At 43.5% G+C, this 7,890-nt stretch overlaps 1 long non-coding RNA gene across 1 annotated transcript; it reads left to right on the top strand.

Annotated features, from left to right (window-relative positions):
• The first annotated feature begins 246 nt into the window (after window positions 1-246).
• On the top strand, window positions 247-5,132 carry LOC139035630 (uncharacterized). Its single transcript, XR_011488260.1, has 4 exons — window positions 247-519; window positions 1,208-1,357; window positions 1,527-1,645; window positions 1,878-5,132. It is a non-coding gene; the product is annotated as an uncharacterized lncRNA (long non-coding RNA).
• Window positions 5,133-7,890: the final 2,758 nt, after the last annotated feature.

Genomic DNA, 7,890 nt, shown 5'->3' with positions numbered 1-7,890 from the left:
ATCTTCCCAAGTCAGGGATCGAACCCAGGTCTCCCGCATTGCAGGCGGATTCTTTACCAGCTGAGCCACAAGGGAAGCCTAAGAATACTGAAGTGGGTAGCCTATCCCTTCTCCAGCAGATCTTCCAACCCAGGAATTGAACCAGAGTCTCCTGCGTTATAGGCAGATTCTTTACCAATTGAGCTATCAGGGAAGCCCATCTTAGTTCCTTGACCAGGGACTGAACCTGGGCCTTCAGTAGTGAAAGCATGGAGCCATAACCGCTGGACCACCAGGGAATTCCCTGGTCTGTCTCACCACTGGTAACTGCTTAGTTTGTTCTCTATATCTGTAAGTCTGTTTCTGCTTTGTTATCGTCATTTTTGTTTTATTTTTTAGATTCCACACGTAGGGAATGTGTTCCAATCAGAAGAACCCAGAACCAAGGAATGCCTCTGTGGAAGAGCCCTTGGAGATCCTTGAGCTCAGCTCTCATTTTCTAGAACAGGAAACCAGAGAAATTAGAAGTAGGCTTTGCAGGTGAGGACACGTGACTACTGTAGACAAGCTGTAACCATAACGGTGACTCAGTGCCAACTCTGCACTGGCTGGGGTGTGGCAGTGAGTGCGACAGACCAAAAATCCTGCCTTTATAAAGTTTCAAGCCTAGTGTGTGGTGAGGCTGGGGAGAAAAAAAACAACAGGCAAGTGAATGCCAAGCTGGTCGGTTGATGGTAAGCACTTTGGAGGGAAATAAAGCAGGGGCTGGGAATAGGGAGTTCCAGGAAGGGAGGTGCCAGTTAAAAGAGGATGGCCAGGGAAGGCCTTGCTCAGATGCAAAGGCCTGATGGAAATAAGCGGGAAGCCAGGCAGCTACCCAGGGGAAGAATTCACCTATATCTTCTTATTTTTATAAAACAACACAGTTTACAATTCGGGCATTCCATACCCATCTAGCTACTAATGTGTTGGCCTTCTGGCTAAATAGTAGCTTTTTTATTTTTCATGCTTTTATCATCTCTGATTGCCTCATTGTTCCCTATTTTGGCCTCTCAGTTTCCATACCATGGATGACCAATTCCCTGTAGTAAATTCTGTGCATGAAATATATATTCTAGGCAGGCTTCTGACTTCCCAAATGGTGCCACGCTGACATAATGTGTAAGGAGTAGATTGCACATGGGATCATTACGTGCTCTGCCCCATCACACGTGTGTTTCTCCTCCAGTGCCATGAAGATCTTTGTGAAGGAAGAAGTGTTCACCCATTGAAGATATGGGGAATTCATTCTGGCTTATACGTGGTTTGGCTTGAATTTGGATGTGCTTCTGCAGTGCCATGAGGATCTTTGTGATGGAAGAAATGTTCACCCAGTGAGGTATGGGGAATTCATTCTGGTTTACACATGGTCTGGCTTGAATTCAGGTATGCTTCTCCTCCAGTGCCATGAAGATCTTTGTGATGGAAAAAACGTTCACCATTGAATTCGGGTATTGAGAATGGCCTGTCTTATAGCCTTTTTATAATGCATTCTACATCTGCTTTAGCCATTCAGAGAAGAATGCGTGATCTGGAACTAAAGTATGTCCGCTGTGAAGATAAGGATGAATGCCCCCCAGACAGTGCCAAGGCTAATACTCCTTCAAAGACAAGATTCCCTTCCCAGGTATCGAGATCACACTGACTTGCTGTATATGTGCTAATCTGTTTCATTTGAAACCTTTAAAGAATATGTTAATACCTCTACCATCGTTGATGTTCTTCATTCTGACAAGATATAAAGCTCTACGGAAAACCATGCTTCTCCAGAGGGCTGTCTTTCATGGTAGAGCCTGCGCTCCTGGGCTGTAGTCCTCAGTTGGACTGAATGAAACTCTTTTTTTCTGTTTCTTTCATAGATCGTCGACTGAGTATTTGCATCAACGTTTGGAACTTCCGGGCTTGTGCTTGCTGATAAACCAACACCACCTCTATTAGCTAAGATTGTTTGGGTGTGTCCCACATCATGCTGATGCTTGTATCTGCCCAGAAGTCCGAACAGAGCAGTCCCTCTGTCCCTGCCCCCCCGGCAGGTCTCCCAGCAGTTCCCTCAGCTGAGCACTCTAGCATCTAGCCAGGAGCTGTCCAACAGCTGCTCTGTTGCTTCCCAAACCAGGTTGGACAGGGCCTCATGCTGAGTTTCTTAAGTAAGAACCTGTGAATGAAAAAATACTGCCTGCCATATCAGAATGTTACAGCCACCAAACCTTTACATTATGTCCACCCAGAAGGTGAGCCCTGATGGAACTCAGGAAGGAGGCATGATCCCCCTCCATCTAGCAGTCGGCCACTGTGGGTATCCTTGTCCGTGCACCCCGAGGAGAGTCTGGATAAGAACAGAATCCTGGCTGCAGAGAGCTGAGGTGCATAGCAGAGGAATGATTTCAAAAAGCCCAGGCTTTGTATCTTCCCACACATAGAAAAGTGCTCAATTCCTTTGAGATACCTGGTTTTCCTTAACTTACAGTAATGTTTTGATGTTCTGATTACCTGGTCAAAAACTCCTATACATCCTGGCTCCCCTCTTTGCCTCTTTGGAACAGTCTCTCAGAGTTATCTGAGATGTTATGTCCCAGGCTTAAGTCCTCAGTTTTGTCCGCCAAGTAAAACGTAACTCTTGGGCTTCCCTGGTGGCTCAGTGGTACTTCTGCCAGTGCAGGGGACACGGGTTCAGTCCCTGATGCAGGAAGGTCCCATGTGCTGTGAGGCAGCTAAGCTCTGTGCCACAACTACTGAGCCTGTGCTCCAGAGCCGGGGAGCCTCAAGTCCTGAGCACCTGTGTTACACCCACTGAAGCCCGCATGTCCTAGAGCCCGTGCTCCGCAACGAGAGAAGCCACTGTGATGAGAAGCTGGCTCACCACAGCTAGAGAAAAGCCCATGCAGCAATGAAGATCTAGCACAGCCAAAAATAAATAAATAATCAACACTTAAAAACAAAACACATACATTTTAGGTTGTGGATTCAGACCTCAGCCTCGTCTGCTGTCACCACAGTGTTCTCAGCTTCCTCAAACACATGTGGGCATTTGAACCAGTTTTCCACCTCTAGGTTTCACCCCAAGAGGGAGAAAAGGGATGGCATGTTTGTTAGCTGTCCCCTTTCCTCCTCACACCACCCCCCAACCCTGGGATGAAAGAGAGTGCTGTGCTTTCTGTTTCTGCTTCCTATCCAGACCGGGTCCCCACTCAGCCTCATCTTTCTCGCTCCAGGCCAGATGGTAGAATGCATATTCTTTCTGTGCCATGGAGGCCAGTTTGCTTTATGACCAAGTCCATGGCCCATGCTCCTACTAAGAGTTAAATTTAGAAAACTCTTTCTCATAACAAAGCCTGGTTTTTGAGAGTTGTCTGGGTGTTCGAGATAGCTATTCTGGGTTTCAAAACTCAATGTGGACTGCTTTCTCTTGGCATCCTTGCAATCACTGTCCCAGTTCCCTCTTTGGCCAATGGATACTTCTGTAGAAGAGGGGACAGGTGAAATGCAAATGACACAATTAGTAAATTAGCTTGTTTCAGAGTATTATCCCATTACATATACCTGGATATACTCTAGACTTTGATCTACTTGAGGGCATTGTCACATTTCCCCAGATATCTCAAAATGTCTAAGAGAAGTCAGATGCTAATTATGAGAAGATGTGTGGATTTGCTAACTTTTTCGGCTTTCTTATGTTGTCTCCCATTATAACAGCTCCTTGTAGGGCAGCTTCCTGCTATAGACTAGTTAAGAAATTCCAATGAATAGTTCCAGATGGGCTAGGGTCTTTGATGAATGAAAAGTGAAATGAATTAACTTTAATTAATGTACTTTTAAAATCATCTTTCTCTTTTTAAAAAACATTTATTTATTTTTGGCTGCGCTAGATCTTTGTTGCTGTGTGTGGGTTTTCTCTAGTTGGCAGCATGTGGGCCTAGTTGTCCTGAGGCATGTGTCATCTTCCTGGACCAGGGACTGAACTTGTGTCCCCTGCATTGCTAGTGGATTCTTTACCACTGGACACGAATGAACTTTTAAAAACCTAGTCTTTCCAAAGGGTCTATGTCTGGGGTAAAATTCTAAATGGAAGGCAAAAATTTGGGGGATCAACTGTGTTAGTCATTCATTGAGCACTTACTCTATGGAAAGTGACTTTTGAACATTATCTCATTTGCTGTTATTTCTGAACACTGTGAAAAATAAATTTTATGGCAGACCTGTTTTAAACAGGCATTCTGAAAGCCAGACAGTATAAATTTCTCTGGCTCAAGACTCAAGAAATCATTTCAGCTCAACCTCATTTTGGCTGTTTTTCTAAACTGTAGAAATTATAGAGCTATAAAGTCTATTACTAGATGGAGCAATAAGGTAGATTTTAAAGAAGCAACAAAGAAAAACCGACACCCCGTTAACTACCACCCCAACTGTCAAATTTCTTAAAGAATGATGATCTGATTACATGTATAGGACTTTGTCATTTATAAAACACTGTCTAAAATACTTGGCCCTCATAATTCCCCTACCTTACTGTTACTATTATTATTATCATTCTTAGATAAAGAAAGCAAAGTTAATCATTTTAATTAAACATCTACTATGTGCTGGACACTTTAAAATTGTTTGTCGCATTGATTTTGTCCACAATCCAATGAGTAAGAGATTACTATTTCCATCTTACAAATAGGGAACCTATTAATAAACCTCAGAGAAGTTTGGTCAAGGTCATACAGCTGGCAAAGGAAGGCTGAACACCCACACATTCTTTGATGCCAGGTTTAATGCATTTCCTACTACAACCTATTACATCCCTCAAGCTGCTGGGGGAGGAATTCGTGTGTCAGAGCCTTCTGCACAGATCCACTTAGCTCTGCATCTTACAGCCCTGCAAAGATGTAGAGGGAAGGAAGGGAGAATGAGAAAGGAGAAGTTTCCGTTATAGCATCCGTGTGAAAAACACAGGCAGTTCAGCGTGAAAAAAAATTCCTCTCCCTTTATCTCACTTCTCTTGCTACCTTTCTCAGATATTTTTGTAACACCTCCTTTTGCTAGTTTTCTCCTGCCATTTTTAGGTAGCTGTAGGTGGCTTGACTCCTTGAATAAAGCCTCGTGGGTGCTCATTACTCTCAGATTGAAAATGCTTTTGGGTAGTAAGAAGTCCTTTCTTTACATGGTGATCCTCCCCACTCTCGTAGTCCTGAATACCTCTTTTTTAAAAAAAAAATTATTTATTTATTTGACTACACTGGGTCTTAGTTGCAGCATAGGGAATCTTTAGTTATGGCATATGAACTCTTAGTTGAAGCATATGTGATCTAGCTCCCTGACCTGGGATTGAACCAGGACCCCCTACATTCAAAGCATGGAATCTTAGCCACTGGACCATCAGGGAAGATCCCTCTTAATATAAATGTATTCTAATGCCTAGAAAAAGGACAAGTGACACTCAGTAAGCCCTGTTGGATAAATGAACACATACTGAAATATAAGACTGGATGGTAGTGTTTCTATTTGAAGCATCAACAAATTAACAGATAACACTAAATATACGAAACACTCATTATCCTAAAGTTTACAATCAGGAGTCTTTATGTGACTTGGTCACCTTCTGAATTTTTCTAGAAATGTCAGTTTTGGTGAGTACTTTGACCATAACTCTTTAAATGAAATAATTCTGCACACAATATTTTGCCCAGATAACTTGTGCCCCTGGTCATAGCCGATTGGACCAAAGATGGACGCCCTATCAAAAACAGTCAACCACAGGTGAACAAAGCTGAGTTGAGTCTATAGCTATTTACACTTGCATGTAATCCCTTCCACTTACTAGGGGATGGAGTGGTGAAGAAAGATTGACATAAATTGGCTAATATCTGGGTTATATGGATATTTACAGCTGTTTAGTATAGATTCTGTTGTACAGAAATCTGTACAAGAATATTCATAGCAGTATTAGTCATAATAGCCAGAAGGTGGACAAAAACCCAAATGGCCATCCAGTGCTGAATGGATAAACAAAATGTGGTGTATCCATACAATGGGATATTGTTTAGCCATAAAATAGGAATGGAATTTTGATACATGAAAGGACAAATATTCTGATTCTATTTATATAAAATATCCAGAGTAGGGTGGTTGTCAGGGGCTGTTGGGGAGAAGGAATGAGGAGTGATAGCTAATGAGAATGGGGTTTCTTTTGGGGGTGATGAAATGTTCTGGAATTGGATGGTGATGATACTCAGTAAATATATTAAAACACTGAATTCTACACTTTTTTTTTTTTGGCATTGCCACTTGGCAAACAGGAGTTAGTTCCCCAATCAGGGATCAAACCTGTGCCCACTGTGGTGGAAGCACAGAGTCCTAACCACTGGACTGCCAGGGAAGTGCCCTGAATTGTAAACTTTAAGAGTGAATTAGACCTCAATAAATATGTCATTTAAAAAACATTCAAAGAAATAATAGCTTCCATTAAAAAATGTAGTGGGGGGACTTCTCTGGAGATGCACTGGTTAAAAATCCATCTTCCTATGCAGGGGATGTGGGTTTGATCCCAGGTTGGGAAACTAAGACCCCACATACCCAGGGGGAACTAAGCCCTCGAGCCACAACTACTGATCAGCTCACAGCAACAGAAGATCCCATGTGTCCCAGCTAAAACCCAACACAGCCCTCCCTCCTACATGTACTGGGACTTCCCAGGTGGTTCAGTGGTTAAGACTCTGAGCTTCCACTGCAGGGGCATGAGTTTAATCCCTGGTTGGGGAACTAGGATCCCAAATGCCCCACAGTCAAATAAACAATAATAAAGATAATATAAATATGCAGTAAGAGTAAATGTGTGGTCCTGCCTTTGGGTCCAAGAATTAATGAGATAAAGTAGACATCTCCTTTTGTCTGACCAACCTCTGCCTCTCCAGGTGACAGTCTCTGATTTCTCTGGAGAATTAGCTTCCTTCTGATGGTCCTGTTGGGAGCCTGAGTTTCAGGGCCCCTTCCCTCTGTTCCTGACCAGAGCAGTCTGTGACTTGGAAACCTGAATCCCGAGCTGAGTGGCTCATGGATGCTGTTGAGACTGAATCCTTCCCAGGACACCACTGAAAGTTTCCCAGTGAGACCCCTGGAGCTGGCTCCATTCCTGTGTTTAGTTTTGGGCATGTCTTATGATGCTCTTCTCTTCTGCCTAGATCAGCCAAATTTGGTTAAACTGGAGTTCCTTGTGAAGGGAAACCTTGATGGATACCTTGAGTCCTTGTGGTGTGACAGCTGCACATGCAAAATCTCAGGAGTGTTAGCATCAGTGTTAGTAACTGCAGTGAGCCATTGCTTATCACGTGTGGGGCTGGTGCTCTGCTAGGAACTGTGCTTGCTTCTCATTTAATTCAGCATTCACAATTTTAGTTGGTAGGTACTGTCTTAGCTCTAGTTTAACAATGAGGAAATAAGGCCCAGAGAAATTAGGTACATTTTTCTGAGATCATGCAGCTAATTAATGTTGGACTCCAGATCCAATCCAGGTCTGCCTGACACCAGAGTAGTGCACCTAACCACTTCTTTGTACTGCCTCAAAAAGAATCAGCATTGTTACAGAAAGTGGGGTCTGGCTGTTCACTGCTCAGAGGCCAATACTTGAGAGGCAGGCTTGGTAGAAAGGAAGGTTTGCTTTTTTTCAGAGATGGTCTGATGGGGTAGACAGCAGACTCATGTCAAAGGTTAACTTTCCCTGATGATCAATGGACAAGAGCTTTTAAAGGGGAGACTCAGGAGTGTAGAGGGCTTCCCAGCTGGCGCTAGTGGTAAAGAACCCACCCGCTAGTGCAGTAGACATTAGAGACTCGGGTTCGATCCCTGGGTCAGGAAGATCCCCTAGAGGAGGGCAGAGCAACCCACCCCGGT

This window comes from Odocoileus virginianus, chromosome 6 (assembly GCF_023699985.2).
Source record: "Odocoileus virginianus isolate 20LAN1187 ecotype Illinois chromosome 6, Ovbor_1.2, whole genome shotgun sequence".
Taxonomy (NCBI): Eukaryota; Metazoa; Chordata; class Mammalia; order Artiodactyla; family Cervidae; genus Odocoileus; species Odocoileus virginianus.
Note: the sequence above shows the minus strand (reverse complement) of the source record. Positions and strands in the feature narration are given on the sequence as shown.